This window comes from Erpetoichthys calabaricus, chromosome 3 (genome assembly GCF_900747795.2).
Source record: "Erpetoichthys calabaricus chromosome 3, fErpCal1.3, whole genome shotgun sequence".
NCBI classification, from domain to species: Eukaryota; Metazoa; Chordata; class Cladistia; order Polypteriformes; family Polypteridae; genus Erpetoichthys; species Erpetoichthys calabaricus.
In genome coordinates, this window is record NC_041396.2 from 278,591,554 (window position 1) to 278,608,864 (window position 17,311).

A 17,311-nucleotide genomic window follows, 5' to 3' on the forward strand; every position below is an offset into this window, starting at 1 on the left:
GCATGTGCCAGGTTAGCGTGATATATAGCGCCATCTGTCTTTCACTATACACAAACACACACACACCACGTATACATTTATGCACACTGTAATTCCCAATCTCTATCACATGTAAATTGCCTTGGCATTGTGTTCACTGTGGTATGAGGATTTATAAAATAAAAGTTTCTTCCTTACAGTCAGCACTCGTTTAAGTAAACGAGATTAAGAGGTAACGTTATTTGTTTTTTTTTTTTTTTAATTATGAAGGGAATTAGTCCAGTGGATCCCAGCTGTTACTTTAAAATTTGTCCTTAATAAATTTAACTTTGTTCCTCCGTTCTTGTTAAGCTCATTTTAAACAAATGTTAGAAATTTTTCTTCATATAAAGGACCTCAGATATGTGAAATAAATGGCCAAGTATCGTGTGGGAGAGCAGGACCTTATGGACTCCAAACCTCGACTTGATGTCATTTTAGAGAAGTTAGGTGAACAGGATATATACGCTTGTTGGGCTGAACGGCCCGTTCTCGTCACAACTGTTCTGAATTGGGTGAGCCGCAGGACAGTTCATGGCAGGTGGTTGGCACAGGTGCCATCCACAGTGCAGCGGAGCTTTACTCACAGATCAGGCCATCCAGGTTGCAGAATGTGAGTTCGGGTACGCAGTGTCCACAGATTTTATGGGATTGTCTACACGAGTCATGGCCTTCCAGCGCAGGTCCATTATTTTCTCAGTCTGCCCTCCTATATTACACTTTTTGTAGTTTTATGATGTGTATAATTGTGCTGATGCGTCTCAGCTGGTCCTTGCTGTATTTTCTCAGGAACAATAACTACTTTTGATGTTGGACTTCTTTTCAAATGTGTAAAATATGGATGAAAATGTTAGAAAAGTTTTAATCTTTTAAAATGAAACTGTTGTCATGTGGGGATTTTAAATCGGGTGGGGGAGTCTGGGGGGATAGTTATTAGATATAAATAAAGTAAAGCAGAAAAAAATGGACCTTGAATTTCTTGTTAATGTTTTAAGCCAAATGGTTTACTTACAGAAAAAATATTTTTAAGCATAAAATTTCATACTGTATAAAATGTATATTTATTGTCTCCTAGCTTTAGAATAAATATTTGCATTTCTAGGCGTGGTGTTTGATGTGATTTGTGATTTTTGGTAGGCAGTGTGGCCTGATGCTGAGAGCACTGGACTTTTTATCATTTTGGCGCAGAGTATCCTCTAAATTTGTGTACGTTGCGTACCCTTCTAGTTTAGTGTGAGATCAAACCTTCTTCAGCCATCATGTTTTCACAGGGAGCCGGCATAAAGTTTCTGATACAAAAGGCATCAATGGTGACCACTCTGTATGAATCGGTCAGGAGCCCAGCCCAGACACAGCTCATTCATTGGCTAACATGGGGCGTCATGTGACATCGACGGTGCAAAATGAACTGCGAGACGAGTACAGCGTAAGTGGATTGGGCTAAACGGCCTGTTCACCTCCAGATTGTTCTACTGAATGAAGGTAGTATTGTGTGTTTGAATTTCACCTCCTATTATATTGTTGGAGGACCCCTCAGTGGCTGACGGCGGCCCACATGGTCAAACTCCCCTCTCGCTGACCACCTGTTGGCCAATTCTGTTCCTCCTGCTCCTCCTCCTTTCACTGAGGTTGAAGCCTGTATCTTCAACAAAGATGAGCTCACGAGGAGAGGGTCTTGCTTCTGTTTCAGAGATGACACCCCCTACAATAAGTGACCACTCTGAAACACACCGCTAGAGTACACAAAGAAGGAGGCCGCACATACAGTTTGGTGTTCACCATGGAGTGCTGTACTACAACTACGCTCAGATACCTCAAAGAACTGCATACCGGCACGTTTTCCAGGTGTTGGGAATCAAAAGGAACACGACAGGCCGGTGTCCTCGTCAACCTGCTCTTTCGGAGAATGTGATAAATTGTGGAAATGCTGACTTCATCAGCCCCTCAGAGGATTTCTTGGTCCTCAATAACCTTCTGTTGAGTCTCCTGAGAGTGAGTTGTGTGGTCGACTATAACCTTATCAATCATTGCTATCTCTTGCTCTTCACAAAACGGCGTTCTTCTGCCTCCGCCAGGTGGTCCTCTCTCAGTTCTGGAAAACAAAGCACTGCAAGTATTAGTGGTAAAAGTATCCATTTTACAACATGCGGGAATGATGTGAAAAGGTGCAGTTCAGAGAGCGTACAGTCCAAGAGAGTACACGGCTGCAGACATGGAGATGTTGTAAGCCACAGTGTGCAGTGATCTTCATTTACAGTGGGCCTGCCCGTTTTCCTCTCAGAAGGTTCGTATAATAGAAACTACTGTGAAGAGCCTCAGGTTTGGCTCAACTCTTTGACGAGCTTCTACCATTGACATCCCATGAACAACAAGGACGAGGTCACAAATCTCATTTTAGAGCATTTGTCTCCTTGCTCTTCCTCTCCTGTGTCCTCTTCCTGTGGTGGTTGATCCATTCCTCCAAAAATGGTGACCTGACCCATGGCCTGTTTATTTGTCTGTCAGTCCTAAGGCTATGACTTGGTGTGTGATCGATTTTGCCTCGTGGTGGGGACTTGTGTGCTAAATGTGCTCCAGTTCTGCTGACTTCATGATCTCAAGGCCGGTGCTTTCTAAAGGAGCACAGAGTCACGCCAACGATACGCGAAGGGAGTTTTGCACAAAAAGTGAAACAAATGTGAATTGTGTGTCAAAAAACTGGGACTAGTTCTAGGAAATGAGTTTGTATTTTGGTAGTCAGTGGTGTAGCTTGGGAGTTTTAGTTAATAGTCGTGTGTAAGCGATTGAGAGAAACTGTAATACGCCGATCAATGGAAGCCAACACAGACATGTCCGCTTTCTTCCATTGGTCGTCTTCAGCACATTCCTCTGGACTTCTGATTCACGATTAAGACGTCTAAAAGACATGAAAATAGGCCGGTCGGTACGTCTGGTGGGTGAGGGGAACATTAACACCCTCGGTTAAACTGTGACAGATAGGGGGCGCTGCCGTCCCCTTGAACCCTCAGACAGTATGTTCTGACACCAGGTAAAAGTCCAATATAATTATTTATTATAATAACAATGTGCACAAAGCACCTCCACTCCACAATACTTAATAACACAATACACTAATCCTCCACTCCCAGCAGCTCAGTCACCCTTCCAACTCGGCCCAGAAGTATATCATTTCTTCTGTTCCCATGACTGGGAAGTACTTAAGGGCTCTACGGAAAGTACAAGTCGTTGGGCCTCCCTGCAGCGTCCCCTGGCAGCCCCCACGTTATCCAGCAGGGCTGTGAAGAAGAACTCCAATGTCCATGATGTCCTGCTGGAATTCGGGTCTCCTCCATGTTGCAGGGAGAGCTCCATCTAGCGATGTGGGGGTATTGGCCGGGATAAACTGCCGGCCATATATCACAACTGCTTCACTTGGACTTTGTATTGAGCCCCTTTAAGAATGGTGGGGAACAGAACAGTAGACTCCAAAATGAATTTACCAGACCCAAAACTCCAAGACAAATATGAAACGCAATTAGCAAATCTAAACGTACTCTCACAGAAGAGAAAAGCCGGGGTGTACTGTGCACATAGCAGGCCGTCTCTCAGTCAATGGTTTTGTGTTGCTTCTGTTTTCCTCACAGTGTTTACGTGGACTACGTGTTCCAGTGCAGTACACAATGTCACTACACACAGCAGCACACGGCTCCCCACTTGTACTGCACGTTTGCCTTGGCACCTCAAGATGTCTGCCAGGAGTCCTCCGCAATGTCCCCAATCCACTACTCATTCACAGTTTTGGCCCAGACGTTCTCACACTGTTAGCATTAAAGCGAGGGGAGAACACAAAATGAAATAAACTGCACAGCACACCCCCCAACTCCCCAAACACAGAATATTGTATGTGTCCCCTTCCCCATTGTCCCTGTTATTGTAAACTTAGGACACCAAATGTTCTCAGGTCTTCAACCAAAAGAGAAGTGGCGCTCCTTTAAATCATCTTCCATTTCTGTCCCAACCAAAGTCATCCCACATCAGTCGATGAGATGTGAGAAAAAAAAGTGCCCCCCTGTGTTATTTGTGGTTTGTTTTGTGTTGGCCTATAAACACAGAGACTCCATCGCTGTCTGCACAGTTGGTCACTCTTTGGTACTCCACATAGGGAGTCACTAGCTTTAGCATGAACAGCACATGGGGGTCCACAGATACAGTTGGGCAAAAAAGTATTTAGTCAGCCACCAATTATGCAAGTTGTCCCACTTAAAAAGATGAGAGAGGCCTGTAATTTTCATCATAGGTATACCTCAACTATGAGAGACAAAATGAGAAAAAAAAATCCAGAAAATCGCATTGTCTGATTTTTAAAGAATTTATTTGCAAATTATGGTGGAAAATAAGTATTTAGTCACCTACAAACAAGCAAGATTTCTGGCTCTCACAGACCTGTAACTTCTTCTGTAAGAGGCTCCTCTGTCCTCCACACGTTACCTGTATTAATGGCACCTGTTTGAACTCGTTATCAATATAAAAGACACCTGTCCACAACCTCAAACAGTCACACTCCAAACTCCACTATGGCCAAGACCAAAGAGGTGTCAAAGGACACCAGAAACAAAATTGTAGACCTGCACCAGGCTGGGAAGACTGAATCTGCAATAGGCAATCAGCTTGGTGTGAAGAAATCAACTGTGGGAGCAATCATTGGAAAATGGAAGACATACAAGACCACTGATAATCTCCCTCGATCTGGGGCTCCACGCAAGATCTCACCCCGTGGGGTCAAAATGATCATAAGAACGGTGAGCAAAAATCCCAGAGACCTAGTGAATGACCTGCAGAGAGCTGGGACCAAAGTAACAAAGGCTACCATCAGTAACACACTACGCCGCCAGGGACTCAAATCCTGCTTAAGCCAGTACATGTGCAGGCCCGTCTGAAGTTTGCTAGAGAGCATTTGGATGATCCAGAAGAGGACTGGGAGAATGTCATATGGTCAGATGAAACAGATAAAATAGAACTGTTTGGTAAAAACTCTACTCGTCATGTTTGGAGGAGAAAGAATGCTGAGTTGCATCCAAAGAACACCATACCTAGTGTAAAGCATGGGGGTGGAAACATCATGCTTTGGGGCTGTTTTTCTGCAAAGGGACCAGGACGACTGATCCGTGTAAAGGAAAGAATAAATGGGGCCATGTATCGTCAGATTTTGAGTGAAAACCTCCTTCCATCAGCAAGGGCACTGAAGATGAAACGTGGCTGGGTCTTTCAGCATGACAATGATCCCAAACACACCGCCCGGGTAACGAAGGAGTGGCTTCGTAAGAAGCATTTCAAGGTCCTGGAGTGGCCTAGCCAGTCTCCAGATCTCAACCCCATAGAAAATCTTTGGAGGGAGTTGAAAGTCCATGTTGCCCAGCGACAGCCCCAAAACATCACTGCTCTAGAGGAGCTCTGCATGGAGGAATGGGCCAAAATACCAGCAACAGTGTGTGAAAACCTTGTGAAGACTTACAGAAAACGTTTGACCTCTGTCATTGCCAACAAAGGGGATATAACAAAGTATTGAGATGAACTTTTGTTATTGACCAAATACTTATTTTCCACCATAATTTGCAAATAAATTCTTTAAAAATCAGACAATGCGATTTTCTGGATTTGTTTTTCTCATTTTGTCTCTCATAGTTGAGGTATAACTATGATGAAAATTACAGGCCTCTCTCATCTTTTTAAGTGGGACAACTTGCACAATTGGTGGCTGACTAAATACTTTTTTGCCCCATTGTATAACATAGGCCCTAAAGCATGACATCTTCATGATATCCCTGGATTTAGCAGAGACCCAAAGCATCACACCATCTTACTACCATGGACTCTTCTGTGGTTCATTGACCTTCATGGTGTCCCTGGGTGTAACCTACACTTAACCAAGACAAATGGAGGCTGACACACCTTCGTGGTGTCCCTGGAGTTAACCAAGACCTAAAGCTGACACACCTGCTTACTGCCATGGACTCTTCTGTGATTCACTGACCTTCATGGTGTCTCTGGATATAACTGAGACCCTTAAGGCTGAAAGAATGTATCCAGCAGGGGGCGCACACTCCGTGGGAAGAGGTTCATTAGAGATTGCAGCCTTCTCTAAACCAATACCTGTATTAGCAGTACGGTTGGGATCCTAATAGGAAGAAAGAATCAGTAACACTAACAGAAGACTACACTTCGCTTCTGTTTAATATCGGTTTAGCACTCACAATAAAATAATAGACAGAGGAGGGCAATACGACAGATGCGGTCGCGGCTTCCTGAAGCCAATGCTTGTCGAACTTCAACAGAGTGCAGGAAAGTGTTTTGACGTAGGAACGTCCATAGGTGAGCTCTGGGGTTCTGTGAAGTTGTCCGAGTGTTATATCTCCAAACATGGACACAGATTGTTTGCCGACAAGCATGAATAGGAAATAGCACACTGTTACTGTCGAGGTTGCTTGATTGGGAAACCTTAAAATTATCCGACGTTGACCGCCATATTTATTGATCACTAGTTGATTACCCAGTGGCTTCGCTCACTGAGTGCAAGGGAAAAAAATAAAATGTAGTCTATAAGTTATTAAACAGTAAAACATTAACATTTAAGAAGATACATTGAGCACTGCTGGAGTGGTTTTGGGTAAACTACATTTTAAAGGCGCTATAACACAACAGGTAAGTAGTAGATCCCTTGTGAAAGGCGCTACACGACCGCTGTGGTATAGAAATTACATTTTCTATGTGATTGTCCAAATTTTTGCCTGACAACCTTGCACTACATGCCTGTGATTTACTTGTTAAAATAATTCATCACAAAAGCAACCTTGACTGTTGGGGGGTTTTAGTGACCTGAACTCACCTTAAGGGACAGTAAGTAGTAGTGCAGGACAATTTACAAACAGAGTCCTGCTTCGATGGCGCCGATTACACTCATTCGCAAAGATTTCCATTCTCCCAGGAGCCGACAGGGCACTTGAAGTGTCACAAACAGTGCGAGAAGAGAGGACGCTGCCCGAAACTGCGAAGCTCTCGACCAGGCGGAGCAGCCCGACATTCCGCGCCTCCCAGCGTCCACTTTGTTCTGACGACCCCTCGCCGCTGAAGGCGGTCTCGTCTTCACATTGTTTACAGCTCGGCGCAGTTAAAAAGTACAAAGACGCAAAGCTGTTTTCCTCGTCTCTTCTACTATCAAGTACTGCCAACTAAAAAAAAGTTGCAATGTGGCAGTTTCTGCGACAGTCACGTGGACGAATAAATAAAACTTCTCTGTCAGAACGCGCCTGGCGGCGGACGGCTCAGCGCTGTAGTCCAGACAGGAGGGGTGGGAGAGGACGACGCGGGGCGCACACAAATAATAACAATCCGTAAAGACGACATAAAAATGGCATCCACAAATGAAGTGATTAGTTCCTGTATTATAATATGTTCTGTGGTCATACGTAATTTCCATATCACGTGGTCATACGGAATTTCCGTTTCAAACGCGAAACGTATTTTATATATATAGATTAGCAAAGCACTTTGTAACACCTGCCGCATCTCGTCTCACTGTCCCCTGTAAATATGAAAAACCCTCACAGATCACAGCGACACCCTTACAAGAATAACCAAGACACACGGAGGCTGACACAGTTAGACATAACCTAACCTAAGGGCTGACACACCTCCATGATGTCCTCGGAGGGAACCTGAACATAAACACTGACACACCTTCATCCCCAAGAATATCCCAGACACGTGGAGACTGATACACTTTGGTAAATGCCACTTACCAACCAATGATGCGTAACTCCCACCATGGGGTCCTCTGATGGGTCATCCTCCACTCAGCCTGTTAACTCTCTGAGAAAGAAAATTGAAAATCTCCCCACACCAGGTGCCCTCTACCGCCTTTGTTCATCTTGAATGAAAAACGTAATACAAAGTATAGAAATTTAAAAGCGAAGCAGTTTTTGTTAAAATGAAATAAGTGAACTAATAGAAGTAAATTAAACCCTCAATAATAGTAAAGTCGATGTAAACTCTAATAAAAATACAGCCTTGCTTTAAAGTCAAAAACCTTAATGTGTTAAATGTGAAAGATGCCTTTTAATGTAAACCTGTGGCACCGCTGGGCAGATCTGACCACACACTGATCCCTCTCACTCCTCTCTGTTATTATTCACCAATGCGTGTCCACCATGACAGTGAAGAAGTGGAGCCTGGAATGGCTCTGAACGTCTGCTTCCAAAAGGAGAGTCTGAGAATCGCGTGAGGGTGACCCTGAGGGTCACAGACTAGATGAACTTCCGTGTCATCACTATTTATCCTCTCGAAAACAAACAGTGCACAGACAACAAGCCCTGCATTACTAAGGAGCTAAAAAAATCTGCAGGATATGATGAGGAGAGAGCATCGTACAAATGTGGTGGAAAAGAGGATCTGGAGATCACACAGAGAGTGGTGAAGAAAAAAACGAGTGAAGGGAAGGAAACTCACAAAGTGGAAATAGAAAACAAAGTCGCTCAGAATGACGTGAAGGATGTCTGGAATGGACTGGGCATAATTACTGGACTCAAGTAATCCATGGATCAGGTGCTGGGAAGTTAATGCCCTGTAGCAATTCTTTAATGCATCTTTCTCTCACTGCCACCTTCTTTCAATGGCCAGTAGCCCCCACACCCTCTCTACTGTATCATCAACTCCTACCACGTCAGCTAGTATGGCCAGTATGGAATTCAGCTCTGACCATCTCAGCATGGGCTGGCCATAACAGATGACCAAATGAGAAGACAACTGAGGAGACTACAAATAGAAGCCATGTGACCAGATGAAGTCAGTCCTCTGTTACGTAAGGCCTGTGCTGACCAGTTTTGAACAGGTGACCGAGGACATCACAGTCTGTCATTAAGGTTACAAAAAGTGCTGCTGCTTATGAGAAACATCCTGCATTGTTCTTGTTTCAAAGAAGATAGGTGCCTCAAGGCATGCTGGGAACTGTAGCCTCTTCAGCTAATGACTACGGACCGGTGACACTTACATTTCCCATCATGAAGACCTTGGAGAGGCTGGTCCTGAATTATGAGTCCTCTTGTGGTAGACCACCTGGACCCACTTCATCGGACAAAGACTGGAGTGGAGGATGTGATGATCTCTGTGATCCACAAGGCTGGACAAAGCTGGCAGCACTGTACGGATTATGTTTATGATTTCTTCAGTGCCTTCTGTATCATCCAGTCATCCCTGTTAAGGGGTAAACTGAGAGATATACAGGTGGGTGAGCCTGTGGGGTCCTGGATGATGGACCATCTGTCAGGCAGACCAGTTTGTGAGAGTCGATGACTGTTTCTGATATGGATGAGAGCAACACTTGAGCACAATACAGAACAGTCCTGTCTCCTTTTCTGTTGACTCTGTACACCTCTGACTATAAACATAACACCAGGTCATGTCACGTGAAGAAATTCTCCGATGATTCTGCACTTATGGGGTGTATTGATAAGGGGGATGGCACAGGGGACAGGAGTCAGGTGGAGGCGTCCGTACAACCAAGGAACTGGTTATTGAGTTTTCATCACACCAATGAGTCTCTACACACAGTCAGTATTCAGGGAGTGGATGTGGAGGTTGTGCACTGCTAGATACTTTGGGGGTCCACATGAGGGACAGGCTGAGCTGGTCTTGTAACACAGAGACACTAAATAAGTGTTCCTTTGGACACTGCATTCTGTGACATCCTTCACATCTTCTAAAACTCTGTGATGGTCAGTGTGGTGTGCTGGGCTGGCATCATCCGAATCAACAAGCTAATTAAAAAGGGCAAGCTCAGTAATGGGATGCAATCTGGACCCCCTGGAGGTCGTAGTGAACTAGAAAATGTAAACAAAACTGAATGGCATGATGAACAATGCTGCACATCCTCTCTCTGACACACTGACACTGAGGACTTTCAGCCAATGAATTGTTCAGCAGAAGTGTGTCAAGAAACGCCAGGTGGGCTCCTTTATACCAACAGCAATACGCCTGTATAGCGCCTTACCGGGACTGGTTTCTTATCTTTAGCCAAATCAGACACTTTTTTGGGTAATTCTTGTGTGCATTTAAGGGAGGTGGTTGGTGTTGTTACTTATGTTTCCTGAGCCTCGCTAAAAGCTAAATTTCCCTCTTAGTACAAAGTTATCTATCTATCTATCTCTCTATCTATCTATCTATCTATCTATCTATCTATCTATCTATCTATCTATCTATCATATAGTGCCTTTCCTATCTATCTATCTATCTATCTATCTATCTATCTATCTATCTATCTATCTATCTATCATATAGTGCCTTTCCTATCTATCTATCTATCTATCATATAGTGCCTGTCATATCTATCTATCTATCTATCTATGGAATCTCTGTCTGTCGATTACTCTGGTCTGGGGTGGGCGTGGTTATTGGCGGCTTCATTCGTGGAGGGTCTCTGTGAGTATTTTCTCGTTTTTCTTTTTCTATCTTTCTTTACTATCAATTTGATATATACAGATATTTTTCACTGATTTACCATTTCTTTAAAAGTCAATTGTTTATTGTTAGTGGGTGTCGTAATAGTCGGACGCGGCTGCGGCTCGCCGCCATGGCCGCGTCCCGAGCAAAGCCTCCAGGGCTTAACCCGCGTAATTTTGAACACCTTTCCGAAAAAACGGAATTAAGGTGGTTGTGGACCCGATGGTCTCTGTTGAGGCGTGTGTTGTTGAGGTGGCGAAGAGAGTGGGTAGTCAGAATGTAAAGTCTGCCTCTCGTATGAATAAAACGGTAGTAGTCTTTTTAAATGATGAAGCTATGGTGCATACTCTGGTGCAGGAGGGCCTGGTGATAAACGGCTCGCTAGTCCCGGTGCTTCCTTTATCGACTCCTGCTAAAAGAGTTATTATTTCAAATGTTCCACCATTTTTGAAGAATGAGGTTTTATTGAATGAACTTCGTAGATATGGTGAAGTCATTTCTGACTTAGTAATGATACCGCTTGGCTGTCGTTCTCCGGATTTGAAGCACGTCGTATCTTTCAGGAGACAAGTGTACATGATGCTACTAAATAACTCGCGCGAGGAGTTTGATGTGGCCATTAAATTTAAGGTAGAGGGGTACGAGTATATTGTATTTATCTCTACAGAATTAATGAAATGTTTTAAGTGTGGTCAGACGGGGCACAAAGCGAGTCAGTGTAAGCGGGGTGAGATGACAGTCTACTCGGATATGCCGGGACCGTCTGGTGAGCACTTAAAGCTCAATAGCACAACATCGGACAATGAAGAGAATGATTCTATATTTAGTGAGTCGGACATGGAAGATCGGAGTTATGATTCTGATGAAGCGGCTGATGATCAATGTGAAATAACAGTATTACAAGGCATCACAGTAGGCCCGGGACATGAAGCAGGGGTGCTGGAAGTGTCCAGCGGAGAACCTGCGATTGAACAAAACCAGAGGGTTGAAATGGTTACGGGCGCAACGGCAAATGCCGATCAGATGGGTGAAATTAATGGGAATAAGAAAGCTGAAGTCGGCCATGAAGAGGTGGAGGAAGTATCTAAAGTGGCACCGGGGGTCGAATATTGTAAAGATGATTCTACTGAACATCACCAAAAGACACCCACCGAGAGTGATTCCGCTCCAGAGACGAACTCAGGCGCCGCGCCTTCTCAAGGGGGGGCGGAGGAGAGCGCGCTGGCTGTGCAGTCATTGACTGATGAAACAGCACACGAGAGGGGGGCCGATGGTGAAATGCTCGTTGATGAAGGTGACGGTGGACACGGTTTGGTGAAGCCGGTTACCAGGAAAAGAAAAGAGCAAACAACCAGCGGTGGACGCGCCAAGAAGAGCACGAAAACTGACAGTGCAGAGGCCGCCGCTAGTGATCCGCAGCAGACTGACGCCAATGACAATTCAGTGAGAGAGGAAGGAGGGGTGGACGGCAATGAATCTGACCCGTCGATCAGGGTGGATCTGCCATCTCACTCGAGCTTACACGAGGGCTACAGCACAGACAGCATTTTGCGTTTCCTAGAGTTTTTAGAAGGGAAGTGCGGGGTCCACATTGTGGAACACTTTCCTAATCTTCATTTATTTCTGAGCTCTGCGAAGCAAGTGCGGCGCCGGGCTGCTGAACTAGGACCGACCACCAAAGAGAGAGTCCGCTTAAAGAACATCATCTGTACGGTGAAACGTTCTTTAGAAGCGCAATCACGATGGCAGTTTTAATGCGATTCCCCGTTTTCTGGGTTAACTCAGTGTTGCTGACTGCTACTTTCCTCTCCTGTATAATGCCTGTCTATTCCCTGTGCTCTTTAAACGTAAACGGCTGCAGGGATTTGGTGAAACGAACGGCGCTATTTGAGCACTTAGCGCAAAAAAAGATGAACGTGGCCTTCCTTCAAGAAACACACACTGACGTGGCAAATCAGTCTGAATGGCACAGAGAGTGGCACATTTAAGTCATGGCTCCAATATCAGTGCGGGTGTCGCAATTCTGTTTTCAAAAAGTTTTGTACCAGACAAGGCGGTTTGTTCGGAGTTAATTCAGGGGTGGCTGCTGAAAGTAGAAGCACATCTGGGGGACAAGAAGTGGGTGTTTGTCAATGTCTACGCCCCAAACTCAGGGACTGAGAGAACTCACTGCTTCTCTGTTTTAAATGATGTGCTGAAAACTTGTGAGGGTGACGAGTTAGTGTTTGTGGGGGGGTGACTTTAATTGCACAGATAATGCACAGCTGGACAGGAATGGGCTAGAACCTCATCTGGGGTCCGTCGTAGCATTGGGTTCTGTGGTTACCAAAAATAATCTCATTGATATTTGGAGAGATTTTCATCTGGGGGTCCGACAGTATACGTGGGTGAAGGGCTCAGCTGGGCTGCTTTCTATGGCCAGACTTGACAGATTTTACATCCACAAACATCACCGTAATCTCATTACTAACTGCTCCATCCTTCCAACTGCCTTATCTGACCGCTCTCTTGTTTTCCTTCAAATTTCTTTTCTCTCTACACACTCTGTCAAGTCCTACTGGCACTTTAATAGCAATCTACTGAAAGACCCTCACTTTATCAACTGTTTCGTGTATTTCTGGACTCAATGGAGATGCAAAAAGAAGAATTTCTGCTCAATGAGGCAATGGTGGGATTGTACTAAAACTGAAATACGCATATTGTGCCAACAATACACTGAGCAGACCACCAGAGATGTGCATGCGGCCATTTCGGAGCTGGAGAAGGAAATTGAAGACCTTCATTCAGGTTTATGTTCTAACTTTGACGGCAACACGTTTGAGTCCCTTAAAACTAAGAAACAATTATTGTTAGACCTCATGGACAAGAAGGTCAACGGCGCACTCGTCCGCTCGAGAATGCAGTCGCTCACCCAGATGGACGCTCCCACACAATTCTTTTTTAGTTTGGAAAAAACCATTGGCCAAAGTAGGATCATTACCTGTTTAAAGAATGACAAAGGTCAGGAACTGCTGGAGCCTGAAGCCCTTCGAGCCTGGGCACACCAGTTTTATCAGCGACTGTTTTCTGCAGACATTGCAGAGGTTCCTTTAGAGACGTCTGTTTTTCTCCAAGACTTGCCTCAGGTTCCGGATAGAGAGAAGGACTTCTTGGAGACTACGATTTCTCTGGAGGACTTGACTACGGCCTTGAATGAACTGAACATTGGTAAATCCCCAGGTATCGATGGGTTACCTGTTGAATTTTTTAAAGCCTTTTGGTCTCACCTTGGCGCTGATCTGGCAGAGGTTTTCAGTGAAAGTCTGCGAGTGGGTGAAATGCCCCTCTCCTGTCGCAGAGCGGTGATCACACTACTCCCAAAAAAAGGAGACCTCACGGAGTTAAAGAACTGGCGTCCTGTCAGCCTGCTATGTGCGGATTATAAAATGTTCTCCAAAGCCCTGGCTAATCGGTTAAGAAGAGTCATGGCGAGTATTGTGCACCCGGAGCAGACATACTGTGTCCCCAACAGGTGTATTCTGGACAACATCTTCTTGGTTCGAGACGTGATTGATGCAGCTAGACTCTTTTTGGCTTTGACGCTGGACTTTTATCGCTGGATCAAGAGAAGGCGTTTGACAGGGTGGACCACAAGTATCTTTTAGCAGTTCTGAAGGCTTTTGGCTTTGGACCTTCGTTCATTAGCCACATTGGACTTTTATATCATAACATCTTTAGTGTCATGAAACTAAATGGAGCATTAACAGCCCCTCTCCAAGTAACCAGAGGGATACGTCAGGGCTGCTCTCTGTCCGGTATGCTCTTCTCGCTGTCCATCGAGCCACTACTGCAGCAACTTCGCATCCACCTTCAAGGTCTGAACATCCCTCAGTGCCCAAACTTAAACCTTAAGGTGGTCGCGTATGCAGATGATTTGTCAGTGTTTATCTGTCATCCTGGTGACATCACGGCACTGAAATATTGCCTGGATAAATTTGAGCAACTGTCGTCTGCAAAGATTAATTGGGACAAAAGTAATGATTTTTTAATTGGCAACTGGAGGAATGGGGACCTGCCGGACCTGCCTGGTGGTCTTCAGTGGATTAGAAGAGTCTTCAGATACCTGGGGGTGTTTTTGGGACAGGGAGGTTTCGCTGAAGAAAACTGGGCAGACTGGGTAGAAAAAGTTCAAGCCAGGCTGAACAAATGGAGATACCTTCAAAAGGAGATCTCCTGTCGTGGCAGGGTCCTAATTATTAATAATTTGATAAGCCTCCATGTTCTGGCATAAGTTGCAGTGTGTTGACCCCCCATTATCTATCATCAAAACCATCCAGAGCATTATTTTAGATTTCTTTTGGGATGGACTACATTGGGTGAAGCGTAGTGTCCTGTATCTGCCTGTAGAAGAAGGCGGTCAGGGACTCATTGACTTGTTAAGCAAGATGGAGGCATTTAGACTCCAAATGTTACATCGGCTCTTATACGGACCCGAGCACCTGCCGTGGAGACAGCTGACCTTTGCTTTATTTCGTAGAGTAAGAGGCTTAAATTTCACTGAACATTTTTTCTTTTTAAACAATGCTATGTTTGTTCGGTCGGATTTGCCAAAATTTTATCAATCCGCACTTGAAATCTGGCACAGAAAACTCAGGAGGACCAGGCTAAATCTGGAGAGTACTTATTGGTTCATGGAAGAACCTTTAGTGTGGAATCCTCTGTTAGAATGTCCATTATTGCTTTCCGATTTTTTTGTATCTATTCTTTTAAACAACAGAATTTTAAAAATAAGTAACCTGTTTGACACAGATATGAGGTGCTGGCACACCCCTGCCCACCTAGCGACAGTCCTGGGCATCAGATCAATATGCCTGGTTGAACTTTTTCTCTGCCAGGTAAAAACAGCACTGAGGAGGTCAGGCGCGAGTTCTGTGTGTGCCGAATATTTCACAGGTGAGGACACACTAGAGGCAGAGATGGCATCGCCTGCCATTATCGTGAGGCCATATGTATCTGACCACACTGACAGGCCTGGGCACCTTCTCCGTTTTGGTACTCTAGTCGAGAAAGACTTTGAACTGTTTACCAAAAAAGAACTGTATAAACTGTGTGTCAAAATGACATTTTATAATCAAATGAAGGAGTTACCAGACACACTATGGAGGAAGGAACTGCAAGTCTCTGAGAACATCTCACCTTCATGGAGAGCTTATTATAAACTGCCATTGCAGAAAAGACTTGGAGATCTGCAGTGGAGGATAACGCACTCGGCCAAAGCCACAAACTCGTTTCTGTTTACAATTAAAGTTTCAGAGACTGACCAGTGTCCGTTCTGTACTGTGAGAGAAACCATTTTTCATCTATTCATTCACTGTGAATGGCTGAAGCCGTTGTTCCTGTTCTTGGACTTTCTTCTTGGTGGATTTGGTTTTAAGTTCTAAAATATTTGTTTTATCTTTGGTATTAATTATTATCAAAACAATAAGAATAAATGTGTTATTGGAAACTTCCTCTTAGGACAAGCCAAGTTAGCAATTTTAAAAACAAGGAGAAACAAAGAGAAGAACCTCATGGGGACTGACGCTCTGCTGCTCTTCAAAGTTTTAATGAAAAGTAGACTGAAACTCGATTTCATGTACCATAAACTAACAAATAATTTAGAAATGTTTAGCGACATGTGGGGGACACAACAGGTACTGTGTGCTGTGGAGGGGGGTGAACTGGTGTTCAACTGGGAATAACAAAAAGTAATGGTGGGCATCAACATCATGTAGTTATTATTAATGTGCGGAGTAGGAGGAGTGTAAAGGGGAGTAGCAGGGGTTGGATGGATGGCTCTCTTGTTTATTCTGACACTTGGTTTTTATGTAAATTGACTGTGTATATTGTTTTGTTAATGTTTTTGTTGCTGTTTACAATAAAGGTTTACTTTAAAAATAAAAAAAATATCTATCTATCTATCATATAGTGCCTTTCCTATCTATCTATCTATCTATCTATCTATCTATCTATCTATCTATCTATCTATCTATCTATCTATCTATCTATCTATCTATCTATCATATAGTCCTTATCATGGCTATCTATGTAATGCTTTGATCAGCAAACTGAAAATTACCATTCAAGAAAACATCAACGTCTCCATATACTGTAAGTCTTGCAGGCAGCTTGGAGATTTAGCAGCCAGACTGGTGTGTAGATAGGATGTCCAATGTCCAGCTGAATGGAGACCCTCTGATGGAATGGAGTCTCCGTTGTTTCCCTTGGATTGTCTGTTCTTTATGAGAAATGACCACATGGCATTCCGTACCTCGTGCTGCTGGTGTAGAAGAAGAATGTTCTCCTCAGCACCATGTATTTTGTGTGTTTAGTAAATTAGAATTTTTATAATAACTATTTTTCCAACTTGCCAGTAAGAGACGCTTTGTCTTATGAACTAACAAAAATATGTTATTCCAGGGTTCAGGAGAAATAGTGTCCACATGAATAAAATGTAAGCTGTTTCTTGTTTTCCCTTTCTCAGAGTGAATGTTTCAGGGACAAGGTCACAAGGCTGCAGAAAGTACATGTAGTTTATGCAAAGGCGTCTCTCCTGTGCTTAGTTTTGAGAACACAGATAATGCTTAGCTCAACAGACATATTGTTTAACTTTACTGTTTTGATAAGGATGTTCTTTCTGTCTTATTAATCATGAGATGCTGAAGTATAAAAAACCCCTCCTGGCTTTTGATCAGGGTTCAATTGAGCTTTGCGGCAATAAGTTATGCTTTTTTGAATCTCTACTTACTGTGACTCCGAATGAATAAATAAGAGAACTGAGAAAATCTTATCTGCCTGCTTTTCA